We start from the raw sequence: 21,334 nt of genomic DNA, 5'->3' as shown, positions 1-21,334 counted from the left end.
CAGCACCATTGCTCCATCTTCCTAGAGGTGTTCATGCAGTACGATGTGTGGTCTGTGTCACCTTTTCACCACCTGCGGTTTCAGATGACACCTCTGTAAAGGTGCTCTCAGGTCTATGTATGTGGAGCTCCCATTCCGTATGAATCACTGCTCACTCTGTGTATCTACCCATTTATTTACCATGAGGGAACTTCCCACTCAACATGCTTGGCTGGAGCTATAATCCTCTTCTCCTCCTTTTTTGTATCAGTTGGGATGCTTCTGGCTGCAGGTAATGGAAGGCTGAACTAAAAATAGCTTTAATGATAATAAAATTGCATGCTTTCACATCCCAGTAAGTGTGGGAACATAATAGTTCTGGGTCCTGTTGATTCAGTGGCATCAAGGGACTAGGTTGTTTCCATGCTTACTTTTCCATCCTGAGGGTATTAAGTTGATTTTTTTGGATGGGTTCTCCTTTGGATCCCAAGACAACTATAGCATTTCCAGATGATATATGAAGATGCAGTATCAAGAGGCAGGAAAAGAGACTGTTCTTGAAACAACTCTTTTCAAGAGCTGGGAAAATCCATTCCAGTTGACTTCCGGGATAGCTCATTGGGAAGGGGACTGGAAAGACCTTGATTGCCTGGGCCTCAAGTCAAGCACTTGGTAGCTCTAGAATGTTCATGAAAAAGAAATGGAGGAGTGAGACGAAGTTGGATAGTCAACAAGTCAGCTGCCCATCCTCACCACCCCCTTAAACAGCAACCCCTCCCAGTTTTCCCATCCCTAGTATTGGGGTTCCATAAACCCCACCCCAATCCACACCTACCACCTTTCTCTCTCTTTATTCCAATCATGCAATGATATTTCCATTTTCTGATCTCAATACAAAGTACTGTGCCTCTATTCTTATACTGTCCTTTAAACCTGGAATCTGGTACTTTCATTTGTTATGTGCCAACATTTTATTAGAGACTTAACCTGGCAGGGGAGGGAGTGGGAGGCAGGCATCACAGCTAGGGCAACCTCTTTTGTATCTCCACTGTACACTGGACGTCTTTGTAGCCTCACTCCATTGCACTCTGTACGATTGTTACTGTTGGACTGTGTTTCCTTTGAGGGCGGAAAACCTGCTGATTGACTTCTATATGCCTGGTGCTTAGCATAGTGGCAGCATGTAATAGGTTTCAATAAGTGTAGGTCAGGTCAAAGAATGAGTAAACTGTTAATAGAGATAGTTATACCTGATGAAATTATGCCTCTGTGATTGCAGTGAGCCCACTTCCCATCCCCAATACACATACAGAGTTCTTTCCTGATGCTTCAAAGGCCATTGAGATCACTGGGCCCAGGGAAGATGCCCGGCCTTTCCAAAGCCCATCTTAGGAACACAATAGTATTTGAACAAGATATATTTGGAAAGAAGATTCTAAGTGAAATACAGACCAGAAGGTAGCCTGGCAAGGTTGTATTTATCTTCCACAAAGTTCACACTCATCATATTCTCTGAGGTCAGAATCCTTAAGAAAACCCTACCAACTGCTACAGTCCATGACATAAGCCACAGAGTATCTTAAGCATAAGATAACCTATAAGAACAAGTGGATTTTTTCCCAAGCAGCGTTAACATTAATGATACAATTTGGGGTGCTTCAGAAGAGCAGTGCCTTGATGTAGGGCTGGACTCTGTCCAAGTGTCTGGGAAAGGTGCCTGCAGAATGCATATGTCTCTGTGGCTCATTACTGCCGAAGGCTGAACCCCTAAGTGGAACATGGGCTCTTGGGCTCCTGGCAGGGATAGGTTGGAATGTGAAGCAGGACAGAAGTCTGTCAGTAACCCAGCAGGTACCTTGGAGAGCAGCCTGCCTTTATTTATTCAGCGAGATTGATCAGAGCTCCTGCAGGTCAGGCTGGAAGCACCTGGGAGGCCCCCCTCTGCCCTGGTGTGGCTATCTTCAGTTTGCACACTGTCCCCAGGCCAGCCAGCCATGGCTGCTGTGACAGGGCTGTTAGTACTAATAAAGCCATTGCAGCAGCTTATATAAGAAAAAGTGCTGGGACCACTTTGCGTTTAAAGTTGGTTGCCCCCTTGGTGGGTACTTGAAGGTTTACGCCACACTGCCTCCCCCAGCTTTCCAGCACACTGTTTGGCTAATATGGGTCAGAAAATCTGAGAACCAGTCAGGCGGCAACCAAACAATTCTGTAGGCAGGGAATTTTGTCTTCAGATGGCCTTCCCACACCTGCCATTTCTGTACTCTTTATCTCTCCTGAAACGCCATCTTTCCTCCCCACCGAGACAGATACTGTTGTCTCACCCAGCCAGCACACTGCTATCAGCACAGGACCTGATCTTTGTCATCATGCCTGAACGTGAATTGAAGCCCCCCATTACATCCCCCAGGAATAAATACTTGCCAGTTAAACCTGCTACTACTTGTGGTATGAAAGACCTTGTTACCTGTTCAGATTTCAAGCCTCAGTGAGTAGACATACTCTGTGAGCGTGCATGGACACACACACACACACACACATACCTGCAACATTTAAACTTGGGTGTTGTATAGTATTTGATCCTCACGACACCCCCATGAGACAGAAGCAATATTGTTAGCATCTTCATTTTACAGGAAAAGAAACTGAGGTTCAGAAAGGCTAAGTAATCTGAGTCACAGAGGGAATCCAGCGAAGATTCCTACAATTCCAGACTTGGCATTTCATAGTTTTGCAACTTTGAGTGGGGATGACCGTATTGGGAAGACAGTCCTATAGCCTTGGGATGGTAGATGTCTCCACCTCTTCATCCTGAGGCCAGGATCCTCCAAGTGACAAATCTGCATATGACCTTACCCTCCAAAGATACTACTAATTGCGGTGGCCAGACAGTTCTAAATGATTTTTTTCTCTCTAAACCAGCCAATCTCTTAACCTTTTAAGGTAAAGGGATTTCCCTTGCCCCTTTATATCCTTTGGTTTCTCAATGTCAGAATTCAATATTCTCACTTGCCCCCAGTTTAAAAGACCCTCTTACTATCTTTGCTGTCTTTGTGCAGCCTCCCCAGAGACCAGGTGAGGAAGGGGTGTGGATAGGAGCATCTGCCATCATCACTGGGCGTGAGTAATTTGTGCTTGCAAATTGCTGGAGACAACTGGGAAAGGCAAAGAAAAAGTCCTTTTGGAAGCAGAAACAACTGGAGAAATATTGTGCTCTGTGAAACAGATAAGCAGAAGAGCTGTTTATTCCCTTGGTGGTGTGATGCTCGGCTTTGAGGCAGATAAATCTTTGCTGGTAATACAGTACTTAAACCAGAACTGACACCTTTTTATATCAACTGCAGAGAATTGCTTTTGTGAGGCTCTGATACAAAGGCTGCCGCGGCTGTCTCTTGCATATCAATTGTGTGGTAGCCTGTTGCTTTTCTCAGTCCCACCCTTTAGGCAGTTGCCTCTGGTCTCCATGTGGCATCAAAGTCTGAAAAGTGCAGGGAAGGAGGGATACCAAAAGGTAAGGGACCACTGACTGGAGCAGGCAGGTACTGGATAGAGTTGAGGTGTAAGTCTGTTGCAGGGATCCTCCTCTGGGCACCCCTCCCAGCAGGAGTGTGCTAGAGCCAGCTGGCAGAGCTGAGCAGATGGGGCTAAGTACAGCCACTGTGCACGCATCTTTGCCAGGTACCAGGGCCCGAAGCAAATGGGCTAAAATGATTTTCAAGTTTGTTCTTTAATCGACCATTAAAATATACTCACTGCAGATGAGTTAGATAACACCAATAAGCAAAGAGGACATAAGAACTGCTCATATTTTTGTCTCTCCTTCCCATGGCAAATAGATACAATATATAGAGACATACACACTTTTGAGACAGAGTCTTGCTCTGTCACTCAGGCTGGAGTACAGTGGTACAATTATGGCTCACAGCCGCCTCCACTTCCTGGCATCAAGTAATCCTCCCGCCTCAGCTTCCCATGTAACTGTGACTACAGGTGTGCACCACCATGCCTGGCTAATTTTTTTAAATTTTTTCGTACAGATGAGGTCTCACTTTGTTGCCCAGGCTGGTCTCGAACACTTGGACTCAAGCAAATCTCCTGCCTCAGCCTCCCAATCCTCCTGCCTTGGCCTCCCAAAGTGCTGGGATTATAGCCGTGTGACATTGTGCCTGGCATCATATACATTTTCAATAAAAATAAAATTGTACTGTTATGGACTGAATGTTTGTGTCCCTCCCAGATTCCTATGTTGAATTCTACAGCTTCCAGTGTGACTGAATTTGGAGACAGGGACTTTATGAGAGTAATCGAGGTTAAATGAGGTCACAAGGATGGGGCTCTGATGTGATAGCATTGGTGTCCTGTTAGAAGGAGACACCAGATCTCTCTCTCTCTCTCTCTCTCTCTCTCTTTTTTTTTTTTTTTTGAGACAGAGTCTCACTTTGTTGCCCAGGTTAAAATGCAGTGGCATGAACTCAGCTCACTGCAACCTCTGCCTCCTGGGTTCAAGGGATTCTCTTGCCTCAACCTCCTGACTAGCTGGGATTACCTTCGTGCACCACCACACCCAGCTAATTTTTGTTGTTGTTGAGATGGAGTCTCACTCTGTTGCCCAGGCTGGAGTGCAGTGGCGCTATCTCGTCTCACTGCAGGCTCCACCTCCCGGGTTCATGCCATTCTCCTGCCTCAGCTTCCCGAGTAGCTGGGACCTCAGGCACCCGCCACCACGCCCAGCTAATTTTTTGTATTTTTAGTAGAGATGAGGTTTCACCATGTTGGCCTGCTGGTCTCAAACTCCTGACTTCAGGTGATCCACCCACCTCAGCCTTCCAAGGTGCTGGAATTATAGGTGTGAGCCACTGTACCTGGCCCTCTTTCTCGCTTTCTCTCTGCACCATGTGGATAGACCAACAAGAAGGAGACCATCTATAAGCCAGGAAGAAAGCCCTTACCAGCAACTGAATAGCTGGCCCATTGATCTGGGACCTCTATGCCTTCTAAATGGTGAGAAATGAACATCTATAGTTTAAGCACCCCAGGCTATGGTGTCTGTTAAGGCAGCCCAAGCTGACTAATACACATTCTGCATAGAATTCTGCTACTTTTGCTACCATTTTCTACTTTCATGTATCATACGTGTCTCTCTAGTATGCATACTTCATCACGCTGTTTCTGCACTCACAAATGTCTGACTCTCAGCTTTCTGCTTCTCTGCCTAGCTAGAGGCCTGCCTTCATCTTTCCCTCTCCACCTAACTCAGCTCTCCACTGGAGGTAACGTGGAATCTGCAGACACGATGTTGGCATGGCCAGTTATTCTGTGACTTTACCAAGTTAATATTACTGAGACTCAGTCTCCTCACTTTTAAAATAGGCTAATAATTTTGACATTATATGAATAAGGTGCAGATTAAATAGGAGAAGACTTACCAGCACAGTGGCTGGGAAATAGAAGTTCAGTTTTTTAAAAAAGGTGGCTTTCTGGCCTCCAGAATAACCTCTCTGCACTGGTGTCTTTAGCATCCTGTGATCCACCATGCTGGGCCTCACCTGGGGTCCCTGGCTGGCTGAGACCTGGTCTGGCCCATTCCTCCTTCTCCAGTATGTTTGCAGTGCACCTTCCTTTGTTCCCTGGGCTTGTTTCTCCCTGGCCACTGCTGTCCTTGCTGCCTTCCAGAGCTCTTCAGCTTCCAAGGCTGTTGAACAGACAATGACCTTGTTTTTACATATTTCTTACAGTTCCTTAAATTCACAGGCCCCTTTTGATTTTGAGGGTTCACTGCCAATTGCTGTAGGATAGCTGGAAGTGGGTGACAATAGTGTCCCACATGAAGGGGGACATTTTGCTTTTAAAGACACGGGTCTGGGCTTGACTAGATCAAGATCGTTCCCTGACTCTTTTTTTCAGTGGCCCTTAGGAAAGATCTCTGTGGCTGTTGTCCTGGTAATCAATGTCAGTCTTTCCCAGCCCAGATTATGGCACCTATCCCATTCCTAACCTCTCTGCTTTCTTCTGAAGCACTGGCTTATTCCCAGGATAATGTACCACTTGTAGCATAGAACCTGTAGCTGTGGGTTCTTGGCTAAGCTAGAAACCCACATCCCTGCCAATCCATAGCTTCCTTCCCAAGCAGCTGCCGCCACACAATAGAATTAACATAAAACACAACTCGGCAGAGGCACATTTAATTTACAGTGATTATACTATCTATTATACAACACAATTTTAAGCACTACAAGCACCCTGGAGAACGGGGGGCGGGGGGGAAAACACATGTAAAAAGAACCCAACCCTCTGTAAAATCACATAATGACAGAAGAATCTCAGTAACAAAATACAATTCACGGCAATAATAAATAGTGTATTTTAAAGTACTTAACATTTCTCAATTCTCTATTTCATGCCCATCAGAAACTCAGTTTATTTCTAGTGGAGGGAAAAAAAAATATACATATATATATATATATATATATATATATATATATATATCGACAATTTTAAATTCTGAGAGACAATTAGAGCCAAATGGGGGCTTTTAGAGGAGAATATTCCAGGGTGGGTATTGGGCAGTTTCCAACCCACCAGTGCTCAGTCAGCAGAGACCTGGGCACCATGTCCTTGCCCTGGGAGAGCTCTGACCCTCAGAAAGACAGAGCCTCACACTTCCTGGGTCCTGACCTCCAACTTCTGGGTCATGGAGCAGGAGCTCATGCTGTCGGTCCCCCCGCACTCTCAAGCCTCCTCCGTGTGAGGGAGTCAGTAGGGATGACACAAAGAACAGGAGCTCTGATGCTGGTCCAGTCCTGATTCCACTTCTCACTAACCCTGGGACTATGGTGGCCCTCTGTTATCTCATCTGTAGAATGGGAATAACATTAGCTACCTGAGAGTTGCTACGAGAATTTGATGAGATTTCATAAAATAGCTAGTCAGGTGCAAAACATGTAACAGGTGCTTAGTCACTTTTTATTGCCTTCCTGTTTTCCACTGTCTTCCCTTCTAAAGTAAATGGAGAGGCAACGCCTTTCCCAGAGGAATGGGTCATGAAAAGGAGGCTGCCAGGTAGTTCTGGGAGGACCTTAGGCACAAGAGAATCTCTTAGGCAACTTTCAATAGCCCCTGAACCTTGAAGGTACTCTTCAGCCTGGAGGCATATGGATGCCTGATCCCATCTGGAAACAGAAGAGTAGATTGAGTGGCCTCTGGGATGGAAAAGTCACACCCCCCAACCTGTGGGGCTACAGCCTAGTAGGAGTGTTAAGTGTATAAGCAGTATGGTGGGTCAGCCTTAAATGAGAAGGCAGAACAGACTGCAGTGAGGTCTCCAAGGAAAGAGTTGCCGGCCCTCTGGCTCCTAAAGGTGGCAATGTGTGGCCTGTGCGTGTGAGTTACAGACAGTCACATCTGAACTCCACTCTTCCCAGCACACATTGCAAGGACAGCATGTCACTCCAGGCCTCAAGGAAGGGAGGAGTTTCCGCCCCTCTTCATAGCTTGTTTAGCAGACTTCATTCCCAAGAAAACTTTTATTTCTTTCAATGCCACACTTATGGACTGGGGCCCTGTGCTGCTGTAGCACACCCCAGGCCAGACACAGAGTCAATGCAAAGAAGAACAAGAGCCCGCCCTTCCTTTGTAGAGAGCACATAACAGAAAATGTGCAGGATTTTCAAACACTGCAGAGGACGGCGTGTGCCCTCAGAGAGCTGGAGGTAAACTGCGACATGGGGCAAAAACAGGAGTTCTTGTGCCTCTGACTCTGAGCTTTCTGCTTTTCTGCTTAGCTAGAGGCCTTCCTTCACCTTTCCCTCTCCACCTAACTCAGCACTCCAGTGGAGGTAACATGGAATCCGCAGACACGATGTTGGCCTGGCCAATTATTAGTTCTGTGACTTTGCCAAGTTAATCTTACTGAGACTCAGTCTTCTCACTCTTAAAACAGGCTAATAATTTTGACATTATATGAATAAGGTGCAGATTAAATAGGACAAGACTTGACATGGAGTGGGGATATTTCAGCTGAATGAGTTAGGTCAAGGTGGGGTTGCTGCAGGCAGAGGTGTGCCTAGCCCTAATTCTCATGCTGTACACTCATTTTCTCAGAGCCACGCTTTAGGGGGGGATCCAGACCTTTTCATCATTGTCTATGGGATGTAAGCTTAACGAGAGTAGACAGTTACTTGATCCATAATGATTCTTTTTTGTATTATGTGAGAGAAGTAGGTATCAATCAGTCCACACTTACTCATTATGCACTTTATATGTGCCCAGTGCTTGGAGCGCTGAGCTCTGTAGGGGATCCAATATGATTGCTGACATGTACAATAATTAAGAGTTTTCGGAACATTTTAGTCCATAGTTTATTATGCAATCCTCATAACAAACCCATAAGGTCAGGCAAAATCTAGATATTAATATGAATATAATCTTACATATTATTTTAATCTTCCTTACTATAACCTTCATTTTACAGAATAATCCATGAGCCACATTAACTAGTAATGTCATGAAGCCAGGTCTTTGGATTCTAAATCCTGTGCTTTTTTCACAATTCTATTCTGCCTCTTAGAAATACACGCGAGCAGAGGTGTGCTGTTTGAAGATTATTGCTGAAATATCTAGAATGGTATGTAATGTGAATTCCAAAAATCTTGCTGACCCCTGGGTTGCATATATAAGTCAAAGAGGAAATAAATCATCCTTTCTGCTATGAAAGCACCAAACTCCAAACGTTTACTCATCTTAATGAAGTGCCAGCACAGTCTTGTAGGTTAACCTTCTTATTGGCCAAATTTTACCCCTCTTTCTCTCTGTTCCTTCTTGTCCACCATTGTTTGTTACAGAGTTATGTAAGAGTGAAATGTCTAAGAGTGAAACTTGACCCCTTTGATTGATTCCTTCCTTCCTTTGTTCTTTCTCCCCTCTCCCTCCTTCTTCCTCCCTCCTCCTCCCTCCCTCCTCCTCCCTCCCTCCTTCTTCGTCCCTCCTCCTCCTCCCTCTTCCTCCCTCCTCCTCCTCCTCCCTCCCTCTCCCCTCCCCCCTCCCTCCCTCTCCCTCCGTCTCCCCTCCCCCCTCCCTCTCCCTCCCTCTCCCCTCCTCCTCCCCTCTCTCTCCCCTCCCCCCTCCCCCTCCCCTCCCCCTCCCTCTCCCTCCCTCTCCCCTCCCCCTCCCTCCCTCTCTGCTCCCCCTCCCTCTCTCCCTCCCTCTCTCTCTGTCTCTCTCCTTCCTTCCTTCCTTCTTTCCTTTCTTTCTCTTTCTCTTTTTTTCTCTCTCTTTTCTCTTTCTCTTTTCTTTCTTTTCCTTTCTCTTTCTTCTTGATTTCTTCCTTTCTCTTTCTCTCTCCCTTCCCTTCTCTCTTTTTCTTCCTTTCTTCCTTTCCTTTCTCTTCTCTTCCCTCTCTCTCTTTCTCTCTCTCTTTCTTTCTTTCTCTCTCTCTCTCGCTCTCTTTCTTTCTCCCTTTCTCTCTCTCTCTCCTTCATTCCCTCCCTCCCTCTCTTCCTTCCTTCCTTCCTTTTTGAAACAGCCTGTGTAACCCCGGCTGTTTTTTTTTTTTCTTTCTTTCTAGTGGATCCCTTTCTGCCCCACCAATTGCTACCCTTACACACCTAATAAAATTATTCTCAGGTTCTCAGGGCATGTCTGGGTATGAGTCTGGAGATGGGGCCAGATTACAAAGATTATAATCCATGTCACTGTTGTGGTGGTAAACTGGAATAGATTGCATTTAAAAGTATGCCATTTGGCTTTGTGTAATAACAATGACACTGTTCTGGAGTTTTCTTCAGAGTGAGCAGAAAAAAAAACCCAACAACTATCAATCATCTCACCTGCATTGAGCACAGAGTCCCACCCTATGGATTTCTCAGAACTTGGCTGGCCATTCTGGCTCTCAGGTCAGTGCTAGGATTTGGGTCTCTGGTCTCCAGGAACCTATTGGTAGAATACAGGTCTGAAGTGGATGAGACTGGCTTGGTTAGTGGACACGAGGCTGGAGAGAATGGGAATATTAGAAAGATTTCAAATGAAAATCGAAGTATTGTGGTCTAGCTTGTTGACAATTTCTACCTAGGAAATGAGAAGACTTCAATGTGTAAAGCCCACTGGGGTGTCTGAACCACTTATCTTAGTGATCTGGCGGGACCTGGTTTAGCTTCGTGGGCTTCCATTTTCATATTTACATGTGCCTGGTATACCTTAGGGATTCAGTACATGTTGGAAGTTAAAACAGGAAGAAAGAAAGGAAGGGAGGGAGGGTGGAAGGGATAGAGGGAGGGAGGAAGGAAAAAAGGGAGGAAGGGAGGAAAGGAAGGAAGGGAAAGTCATTTCATAAAGACTTAGAGATGTCATGTTAGGGTAGAAACATTAAGAGATATGCTAAAGTGGTACCCAAAGGAAAGAAAGTCCTACAGAGGAGGACATCATATCACATTTTTTTTTCTAGTGCAAATGCTAAAAGGGGACCAGGGACAAGAAAAGCCCTTTGGAGAGGAGATTGGTACTGAAGACTGGTGCAGGTGTCTGCCTGGTCTTTACATAAGAAATGCAAAGGATGAAGAGGAAAATGAAGAGGGAGGAGAGAGAAACTCAAAGAAATAGAGAATGAGGAGGTGAAAAGAAAAGGAAGATGAAGAAAGGGATGTTGAAGAAGAGATAGGTGGTAAGAGAAAAGAAATACGGGGAAATCAAGGACAATAAAGAAAGGAAAGTAATTCAGGGGGAGAGAAAACATGGTTCCATTCTAACAATATTGTCACTGCAGGCATGCGGGTGTTGTCAGAGAAGAGGAGGGGGTCCAGGCCATTGTGCAACTATTATTATATAATTAAGTCTAATAACAGTAATTCTCTGGGAGAGGTCATTGCCTGCCTTGTGGATGGAATCTGATTTGATGAGACTGTCCCTTCTTGTATTCATGCTGCTTGTCAGGGGCCAGGGTGGTGGGGAGCCCGTTAGGAAAAATGAAAGGAATAGAGGGTGAGTCGACTTGTTCCCCCTCCAGCTTTCCTGAATAGAGGCTGCTCCAGATTCAACTGCATTTGATTATTCCCATGTATAATTTTTCCAGTCACAGCCTTGTCTCTCCATTAATTATGGCGATTAGCTTGAACTATTGTTGATGCTAATTAGACTTTGAGAAACGTGTTTGGGCTGCTCATTGGTTGGCGTTCAGAAGGGGAGAAGCGAGTGGGGGGAAATGGGGGAAGTGCCAGGCTTCATCTGTCCAGACTAGGCAAACACAGTGGTGAGAGCTGCACTAGCTCAGCCACAGAAGGAAAGAAGATCCCTGGCAATGACCCTCCTTCCGTGGGTTACCCTTCTGCATCCGTTCCAACTTTGCTTACAGTTTACTCCTCTCCTCTCATTTTCCCCTATACACTGTGCACAGTTTTGATGGGACAAGAAAGTCTTACTGAAGGTTGGCCCCTTGCCACCTCTAAGCTGTTGGATTCTTGCCATTGCTTTGGCCTCTGAGTTCATAAATGCAAAGAGAGAAAAGGACAATAAGAGGAATAGAAACTTCCTTATAGATTATGGTGGAAGACGGAGATAATCACTAAAATGATGATTTAGGAACTGTAATTTATTGAACATCTATGTGACTAGCCTTGTGATAGGTTTTGTGGAGGAGGCAAGAGAAGAAGTCTGTGCATTTGTTCATGGGATGATATCCTCCTTTGAAACACCCTCCTCCTGCCTTTCTACCAATCCCAAACCCAAAGATCTCCAGAGTCTAGCTGATGACCCCACTTCCTCCAGGAAGCCTTTCCTGACTACCCTAATTTCAACTACAATCTCTTTACTGGAATTCTATTGTTACTACAGTGGAGTAGCTTCATTAAGAACACAGACAGGATTTGGAGTTAGTAAAACCTGCCTTCAAGTTCCAATTCTGCTGCAGCTAGCTGTTTGACCTTAGACCAGTTACTGAATTTTAAAAGCCTGTTTTCTCGTCTTTATAATCTTGGAATAATAATATTCTCTGCAAGTGAAGTTGTGAGCAGGACTCATGTCTGAAGTTTCTTCTATCCAATTTTTCTCAATCCTAAGAACATAGATTATGCTTAATAAGTCCTTGGAGATTGATCAAACAACAGAGATTTCAGTACCTAACTGTAAGGAACTTTTGGAAAAATAAGTTTAGATATGAGAAGAGTTGAGATAGAAAAAAATATATAGGCAATGCAAGATGGGAATTGCTATTTCTTTGTTATTAGGATATTCTGGAGTCGTGTTTCCTCTATTATTGTTATTGTCAATATCTACACAGGAGAAAAGAGTGGTCCAGAAGTTAGGATAAGTTATGCTGGGACAAGAAAGTCTTACTCAAGGTTGGCCTCTCGCAACACTAAGCTGCCGGATTCTTGCTGTTTCTTTGGACTCTGAGTTCATAATTAAAGAGGAAGGGACAATAAGAGGAATAGAAACTTAATTATAGATTATGATGGAAGAGGGAGATAATCACTAAAAGGATGATATTTAGGAATTGTAATTTATTGGACATCTATATGACTAGCCTTGTGACAGGTTTTGTGGAGGAAGAAAGAGAAGAACAGGGTGGCTGGGTCTCTGTCCTGGATTTGTTTTTGTGGCTTTCTTTTGATTCATTTGATAAACATTTAATGGGTACCTACCATGTGTTGTCAGCTAGGCTTGAAAGTTCAAAGTCTCATAGGAAATCCTCTTACCCTCATGGGCTCAGTTTGGAGAGAATTTGAGCTTACATAATAGGGTGTGCACAGGTAGGGGGTAGTCTCTTCTGTGACTTGCTACCCTCCTTAGTCATGTGGTCAAGTGGCTTTGCCCCTGAGGCTGTCAGAGGCAGGTCCTGGATCTCCAAAGGAGACTCTGTCCTGGTGGCTCTGGACCCAATGAGGTCATGTGGTCTGTTGTGGTCTTGCTCCAGGACCCTCACACTTTTCTGGCAATCACTCCTTGGTCTCAGGCAGTGACTTATGCCTCTAATCTCAGCATTTTGGGAGGCCGAGGGGGGTGGATCACCTGAGGTCAGGAGTTCGAGACCAGCCTGGCCAACTTGGCAAAACCCCATCTCTACTAAAAATACAAAAATTAGCTGGGCGTGGTGGATGGCGCATGTAGTCCCAGCTACTTGGGAGGCTGAGGCAGGAGAATCGCTTGAATTCAGGAGGTGGAGTTTGCAGTGAGCCAAGATTGTGCCATTGCACTCCAGCCTGGGTGACAGAGTGAGATTCCATCTCAAAGAAAAAAAAAAAAAAAAGAATATGGCCACAGACTTTGATTCTTGCAATTGCCCAACCCAGGTTAATGGTCCTGATGGATTATTTCACCCTGCTTAGTCCATAGATTCGCTTCCCCTTTACGGGTTTTTACATCTAACTCTCCCTTTCCCAAGCAACTAATCCCATCAATTCATCCAGTAAGCACTCACTAAGTGCCTATTATAGGCTTGGCATTGGTAGTAAAATATAGTGGTCTAAATCACAGGCTTTGGAGTCAGGCAGTCACAGTCCGAAGCCTGTCTCTTCCACTTACTGGTTGTGTGACCTTGAGTGATATACTATATCACCAAGTGATATAAATACTTTGTGCCTCAGTTTCCTCAACTTTAAAATCAGGCTCCCTCATAGGGTTACTGTGAGGATTGAGTTAATACCTGTAAAGTGTTTTAAACAGCTCTTGGGACATACTATTTGATACATGTTTACTATTACTACCATCGTTATTTCTAAGGATGCGAAGAAAATTAAGATGTGATTCTATAAACTAAAACATGTAATAAAATGTTGTAAGTACTGCAGCGGGCCGGGCACGGTGGCTCACGCTTGTAATCCCAGCACTTTGGGAGGCCGAGGCGGGCGGATCACGAGGTCAGGAGATCGAGACCACGGTGAAACCCTGTCTCTACTAAAAATATAAAAAAATTAGCCGGGCGTGGTGGCGGGTGCCTGTAGTCCCAGCTACTCGGAGAGGCTGAGGCAGGAGAATGGCGTGAACCCTGGAGGCGGAGCTTGCAGTGAGCCGAGATCGCACCACTGCACTCTAGCCTGGGTGACAGAGCGAGACTCCATCTCAAAAAAAAAAAAAAAAAAAAAAAAAAAAAGTACTGCAGCGGAAGCCTACATAGGATATGCTGGGCTTACAAAGGAGAAATGTAGTATTGCACCTGGAGGGAGTGATGTAATGAAAAGATTCAAGGGGGAGGTACAGGAAAAGAGTAATGGCCAGTTGGAGGATGGGGTCAGCCAAGGAAGAAGCATAAGTAAAAATAAAGGCTTAAGGGCACAAAACATCAAGGCAGTTTGGAAATTGCAAACTGGTTGGCGTGACAGGAGCTTAAAAGATGATGCTGAGGGGGTGGGGGTGGGGAGATCTGCAGAAATTGGGGAGAGCCCTGAAACCGAAATGGGGGATTTGAGTTTTGCTTCACAGTATCAGGAAGCCACTAAAGGGTTCCAACTGTGGCAATATCAGGATCATGTTTGTGTTCTGGTGCAATCACTCTGGGAAGGTCAGTTGGAAAGTAGGGAGACAAGGTATGAGACTCTTAAAGCAGAGCAGACAAGGCAAAGCTGGGGGTTAACCTGGGCAAGGGCTGTGCAACTATGACAGTTAGAAGGAAGGTGAATTAGTCTGTTTTCACATTGCTGATAAAGACCTACCCGAGACTGGGTAATTCATAAAGAAAAAGAGGTTTAATGGACTCACAGTTTCATGTGGCTGGGGAGACCTCACAATCATGGCAGAAGGTAAAAGGCACATCTTACATGGAGGCAGACAAGAGAGAAGTGAGAACCAAGCGAAAGGGGTTTTCCCTTATAAAACCATCAGATCTCATGAGACCTTATTCACTATCACAAGAACAGCATAGGAAAGACCCACTCCCATGATTAAATTACCTCCCACTAGGTCCCTCCCATGACACGTGAGAATTGTGGGAGCTATAATTCAAGATGAGATTTGGGAGGGGACACAGCCAAATTGTATCAGAAGGCAAAGACTGAAAATGGGGATTGTGGAAGAGAGTGTATCTGGGTGCTGCCAATCACTTGGAAACAGGGGGAAGAGTAGAGGTTTTAGGGAGAAATCTGAGTTGTTCTGGACAGAATAGGTTTGAAATGACTATGGGATCTCATTGGCAATGTCAAGTAGAGTGACATATTCTATCTGGAGTTCCAGACTGGTCTGAGTTATTTAAAGTAATGTTTTGGGAGTCAATACCCTATAGGGGTAGTGGAAACCAAGGAAAGAATGAAATTGCATAGTAAGAGCATGTTGGATTGATTTTTATAAAAGGCCAAAAATAGAAAATTGGAGAGGATAACTGTTAATCAGTGGAGAAGATGTGTGAAAACAAGACCGAGAAAGAAAAGTTGGTCAGAGAAGTGAAAGAAGATCCAACAGAGATTGGATTTGAGAAGCTGGAAGTTGGTATCAAGAAGGATGTGGTTAGTGGTGTCAAATGCCACATAAATAATGTAATAGGAGGACTGAGAAAGTTGTCCATTGTCCTGGTCTAGGTCCCAGGCCAATGAGAAAATTGTAAACGACTCTGAAAAATTTACCTCAGCTGTAGAGTCAGGTATTATGGCTCAATAACGGAGTCAGTCCTGCAGCTTGACAACAAATTTGGGAACACAGAAGTCACCATGGCCCCTGACCTTTGTCCCTCTTACCCCTGAAGCACAGACTGCTCTCAGCCTCTGAGATTTCCATTTCCTTCCTCTGGCAAGTGCTGGAGGAAGACGGATAATAAACTTTTGCTTTGGGTTGGGCAGAACACTGGAGTGCTTCATGTATTAATATAACTCAGGGTATGAGAGAAGCATGGCTATCAGGCTGTAGCTGTTGGTGCTAGATAACAACTGAAGTTTGGAAAAGGAAATCCTGACCTTGAATGTATATGAAAAAGAACTTTGTCCATGGAAAAGCACACGACTAGTGTTGTTACTCCTGTTAATGTTGTTTCTGATTGAGCCAAGACAGCCTGTACCACAACACGGACCCAAGGCACCAGAAAAAGTGCAGACTTCTTGTTTCTCAGGACTTCTTCAAGTAATTAGACTTCTTCCCCTCTTTGAGTCTGGCCGTACCAAACCAAGGTGTTAAATGGTATGCCAGTGCCGGAGACCACACTCCCAGAAGGGGTGAAGATAGCACATGGCCTGAAGGAGAGAACAGGGTGAAATGCAAGCAGCATGTCTGGCCTGTCTGAAATGAGCCCAGCTGCTGAGCAAATCCAAGACACCAGTCTGTCTTCATACAACATCTTTCTTATTAATAATGTAAGCATGATGGAGGCTGTTATTGATCTTCGATACCTAAATCTTACTTCTCTATGAATAAAAAATGTAATAAGATCTCAGAAATAAGCTAAAGACCACTGCCTGGGTCTAAATGACAGGGATAAATTACAGTACACTGCAAAAGACTGAAAAACGTTAATGGATGGCAGTCCCAGTTTGCTTACTAGCTGGCTTAGAGCTGCTCAAAGCTGGAGCGATTAGAAAATCCGCAGAGAAGATCACTGACCCCAGGCCCTCTGTGGCCTGCAGGATAGCACCAGATCCATCACTGTCAAGGGCCCTGCAATGGAAATAGTCAAGCTCCCTTGGTTTGACACACTTTCTCACTTTTGCTTTTACAAGTGTGGGTGTGTTGGGGGTGGGGATGGGGAAGAGATTAAAGCTTTACTACTTTCCATAGGATTTAAGGTGTCATATAAAATTAGTTATGGTATAAAATGGGACAATTAAATAATAAAATATCAAAAAGAATGTTAAAATAGACATTGCCAACCACTTAAGATCAGTTACCTATTCTAGCTGGAAGTGAGTTTAGCTCTGTGTTCCATTGCATCTAACACATATATATTTAATATATATTGTTCACCGAAGGTTGCTTCTCTGTGTTCTGACCCTGCTTTCTCTCTGAGTCTTCAGTCGCACTCCTTTTTCTTCGTGTGTCCCACTGTGGTCCAATCCACAGTTTAGGTGCATTGCTTGGTTTAGACGGCAGGAGACAGCTTTTCAGGACGTGTATCTTATATCCAGTGGAGGATGCAATGCATAGATCAGAAACAGTCTGCTCAGTACTGGCTGAAACTTTTCAGTGTTACCACTGCTTCCACGGGTAAGGGCACATATTTAAAGTATAAAGTGGCCTTTTTCCAGGTACAGGCTGTTTTTATGTTCCTTTTCTGCTTTCCAGGAAAGCAATTTATAGCCTCCATTTGACCTTCGCAAAGTGAAGCCATGTCCATTTTGGTAGGCTCTTTTGAGACTCTTTTGTGTGTGTCTCTGAGCTAAAGTCTGCAAGACATGCTCAGCTTTCCAGATTTTTCCTTTCTTTCTCTTTCCTCTCTCTCCTCATGCCCATCTCTCTGACTTTTGCCCACCCATTTCCTTCAAAGATTCACACCTACTGGACTCACGCTTTTCAGCTACTCTTCATCATGACCTCCTTCCCCGGACCAGATCATTTTGCCTCTATTCTCCATTTCTGGTATTGTCACAGATAAAGAGCACTGAGTCAGGAGGGTCTATTACTCTGTACTCATGGTATCTATTACTGGTGTCGTTAACTAACTTTATTACCTTGGACAAGTCACTTCTCTTAAGTTCTGGACAGGAAGTTGAAGACTTTAGATTTCATACTCTCTAAGGCCCTTCCAAGCTCAGAGAAACAGGCTGTTACTTTCACTGTCTTCCTGAAATTGCTCTTTCAAAGGTTACAATTATTTTCTAATTGCAAATCCAATAACTTTTCTCAATGATCAACCTACTTGACCTTTGGGGCAACATTTAATTATTGATTTAGTTTTTCTTCTTGAAATTCTGTGCTTCCTTTCATTTCTTGGCACTTAGTGCTCTTGCTTACTTAAGAATTCTCATCTGACACTCTTTCCATATCCTCAGTTTTCTCTTCCACATCACCAAATATCAGAAAATCATAGAGTGCCTGCAGAATATTAAAACCAAGAACAAAACAAGAGAGAAAACAGAGACCTAAGAATTCCATATCTTGAAGAGTTAGCATTCACATGTGAGAGTCACAAAAAGTTATTTTTAGATGTGGTTCAGAAATGTTACCACCAATTTATCTCTTATGAACTAAAATTACTCAATGAATTGAGGAAATAATGAATAATAATAAACGAAATGATTAAAAATGATAGTTGTTTTACAATAGAATTACCAATGAACAATAAAACTAAGTAAATATAGAATTATATAATTATTATAACTGTGAAATATATGAATGTCAAAAAGTCTATTATAAAATAAGATGCATAATATGAATAATAATTTAGTGGGGAGAGAAAAAATCAGAGCAGGCTGAGTTTTATATAGAACAAAGTTAATAGATTTAGTTTCATTATTAATCTTGATAATTAAGAAAATTCATTTAATTATTTTAAACATTACAACTATGTATTCCAAATGTAAAATGTATATAAGCCAAATCATAGGAGGGAGAAAAGAGAGGAAAAATATAAAAGGAACTTAAAGGAAGTAAATATAATGAAGTATAAAGCAAGATAACAAAGATAAAATATATTAGTCTTCATAATAATTATTAGCAATAGTGGATTTACATGTAAAGCATACAATCATGAAACTTTCATAATTAATATATCATATTAATTATAACAACAGTTCTTGGATACAAAGAGTTCTTCGATAAAATGCCAAAAAATGATGCATAAAAAATTGATAAATTGGATTTCTTCACATTAGAAACTTTCACTCTGTGAAGTGTCCTATGAAGGGGATGAAAAGCAAAGCTACAGATGGGGGGAAAATATTACTAAAACGCTCATCTTACAGTGGACTAGAATACACAAAGAAAGCTCACAACTCAGCTATAAAAAACACAAATAGTAAAGAGCTACGGATGGCACACGAAAAGCTGTTCAACATCGTGAATCTCTAGGGAAATACAAATTAAAGCCACAAAATATCACTACATACCTATTAGAATGGCTAGAGTTAAAAAAATTTAAAAAGATACCATGAAATACTGTAAAGGATGAAGAAAAGGAGGATCTGGTGAGAATTGCTGGTGGGGATGTAAAATGCTACAGCCACTTTGGAATATAGTGTGGGAGTTGCTTATAAAACTAAACATGCACTTACAATACAACCCAGCAATTGCACTCATAGACATTTATCCAAGAGAAGTGAAAACTTATGCTTACACAAAAACAGGGCATGAATGTGCATAGCAACTTTATTGGCAATAGCAAAAAAGCTGGAAATGATATAAACGCCCTTCAATGAGTGAGTGGTTGAACAAACTTTGGTACATCCATACTGTGGAATACTACTCAGCAATAAAAAGGAACAAACTATTGATATATGCAATCACTTGAATGAATCTTAAAGGTATTATGCTTAGCGAAAAAAAAAAAAAACACCGCAATCTCCAAAGGTTACAGGATATGTGATTCCTTCTATACAACATCCTCAAATTGACAAAACTCTAGAGATGGAGAACCAATTAGTGGTTGCCAGGGATAAGGATGGAGTTGGGAGGTATGAATGTGATTATCAAGGGTGGTACAAAGGAGTTCCTTTGTGGGGATGGGACAGTTCTGCTTCCTGATTGTGGTGGTGGTTTCACAAATCTATATATGAGGGCAATTAGCATAGATCTCTGTCACTCTCTCTCTCTTTCTCTCTCTCTCTCTCTCTCACACACACACACACACACACACACACGCACACACACATAAATGCATGCAAAAATGGGTAAAATTTAAATAAGTTTTGAGGTCTAGTTAGTAGTATTGTGCCAGTACAAATTTCCTGGGTTTTGCTGTCCTACTGTTGTAGAGGTTGTCCCCATTGGAGCAAGCCAGATAAAAATTGAAAAGATTTCCTGTGATTCTATAATTATTTCAGAATTATTGAAAAATTAAAAATAAATAAATGGCATGTATTTCCTTGCTCCTTCAGCTGAGAGGTTCAAGAAGCAATGATACCCCACTAGCAACAATTGTGCAGATGTTCTGTTCTAACACCATTCTTCAGTTGAAAGAACCAAGGCTCCTTGGAGAAATGGTTGGCTTTAGGACTGGGATAGGAAATATGCAAAATGAGTCTGTAGCATCTTATGCCAGAAAGTAAGGAAGTGCTGAACTAACACACAAAACAATGGAAAGATGATGTCAGAGGGACACAGGGCCAACTGAAAGAGCTCTAAATAGGCAAAACTGCAAAAACCAGAGCAACAATATAAGTAAAATGATATTCTATTTAGCCCAAAGTATAAAATAAATAACCTATGAGTTTATCTTGGTAGAAAGAAATAACTGAATAAATAAGTGGAGAAGAATAGACAAATCACTGGCATAGAATTCTAAATAATCTGAGTAGATGTTCCACCCTTAAGGAGGTGAAGCATACCTACCAAATCTTTAAGTGTGGGCTGCTCATACAGACTTATTTCCAAAGCGAACACTATGGAAAGAGGAGCAGAAGAGTAACTTCACAGTGGAGAAGGTTGGGAAACACTACCTCAGCTGGGTGATCCAGGTCAGTATCAACAGTGACAAGTCATGGTGGTGGTGCCCACCCTTGATGTGATGTGACGAGAATGGCATTTTCCTTCTGTGGTCTTCCTCCCTCAAACCCATAATCTAAGTTTAAGAGAAAACATCAAACAAATTCTTGTTGAGGAACACTGTACAAAAAACCTGACTAGTACTACTCAGAATCATCAAGGTCACTGTCACAGCCAAGATGAGCCTAAGAAGATGAGACAACTTAACATAATGTGGTTCCTGGATGGGGACCGGAACAGAAAATGGACATCAGGTAAAAACTAAAGAAATCTGAAAACTTGTTTAACTTTAGCTTATAATAACATCTCAATATTGGCTCATTAGTTGTGACAAATACACTGATGTTAGATGTTGTTAATAGAGGAAAATGAGGGTAAGGGGAAAGGAAATCAGTATTAGTTTTGCAAATTTTCTGTCATCTAAAACCATTTTAAGATAAAAAGTTTATATAAAACAGTGACGAGGAAATATCCACATCAAAATACAAGGATTCTTAGATACATTGAAAAACCAAACCCATGAAACTGTAGAGTCCACCTATATATATCTTACATATATATAATATACAGATATATCTTATTTATATCTTATATATATCTTTATGTATATCTTATATATCTCATGTATATATGTTATACACAGAGATATCTCTGTATATATGTTATATACAGATATATATCTTATGTATATCTTATACATAAGATATAACTATGACAAACATTACATATAAAATTAAAAAACAAAAGTATGTGAAATGATACATCAAGTAAATACAAATGAGAAAAAGTCATTACTGAAAACAGGCAGAGGAGA

The 21,334-nt window shown here is 42.7% G+C and overlaps 2 long non-coding RNA genes across 3 annotated transcripts in view; one reads left to right on the top strand and one right to left on the bottom strand.

The window, feature by feature from the left end:
* Nucleotides 1-21,334, top strand: part of LOC134731660 (uncharacterized) — a 200,146-nt gene that overhangs the window by 28,155 nt on the left and 150,657 nt on the right. The gene's annotated exons all lie outside the window — the stretch shown is intronic.
* Nucleotides 276-6,635, bottom strand: LOC129491363 (uncharacterized). Of its 2 annotated transcripts, none has more exons than XR_008660530.2 (3): nucleotides 6,559-6,635; nucleotides 5,406-5,671; nucleotides 276-657 (listed from the first exon to the last, which is right to left on the bottom strand). It is a non-coding gene; the product is annotated as an uncharacterized lncRNA (long non-coding RNA). The 2 variants fall into 2 exon arrangements; XR_008660529.2 differs by lacking the exon at nucleotides 276-657 and adding an exon at nucleotides 3,243-3,457.

This window comes from Symphalangus syndactylus, chromosome 10 (assembly GCF_028878055.3).
Source record: "Symphalangus syndactylus isolate Jambi chromosome 10, NHGRI_mSymSyn1-v2.1_pri, whole genome shotgun sequence".
Lineage (NCBI taxonomy): Eukaryota > Metazoa > Chordata > Mammalia > Primates > Hylobatidae > Symphalangus > Symphalangus syndactylus.
Note: the sequence above shows the minus strand (reverse complement) of the source record. Positions and strands in the feature narration are given on the sequence as shown.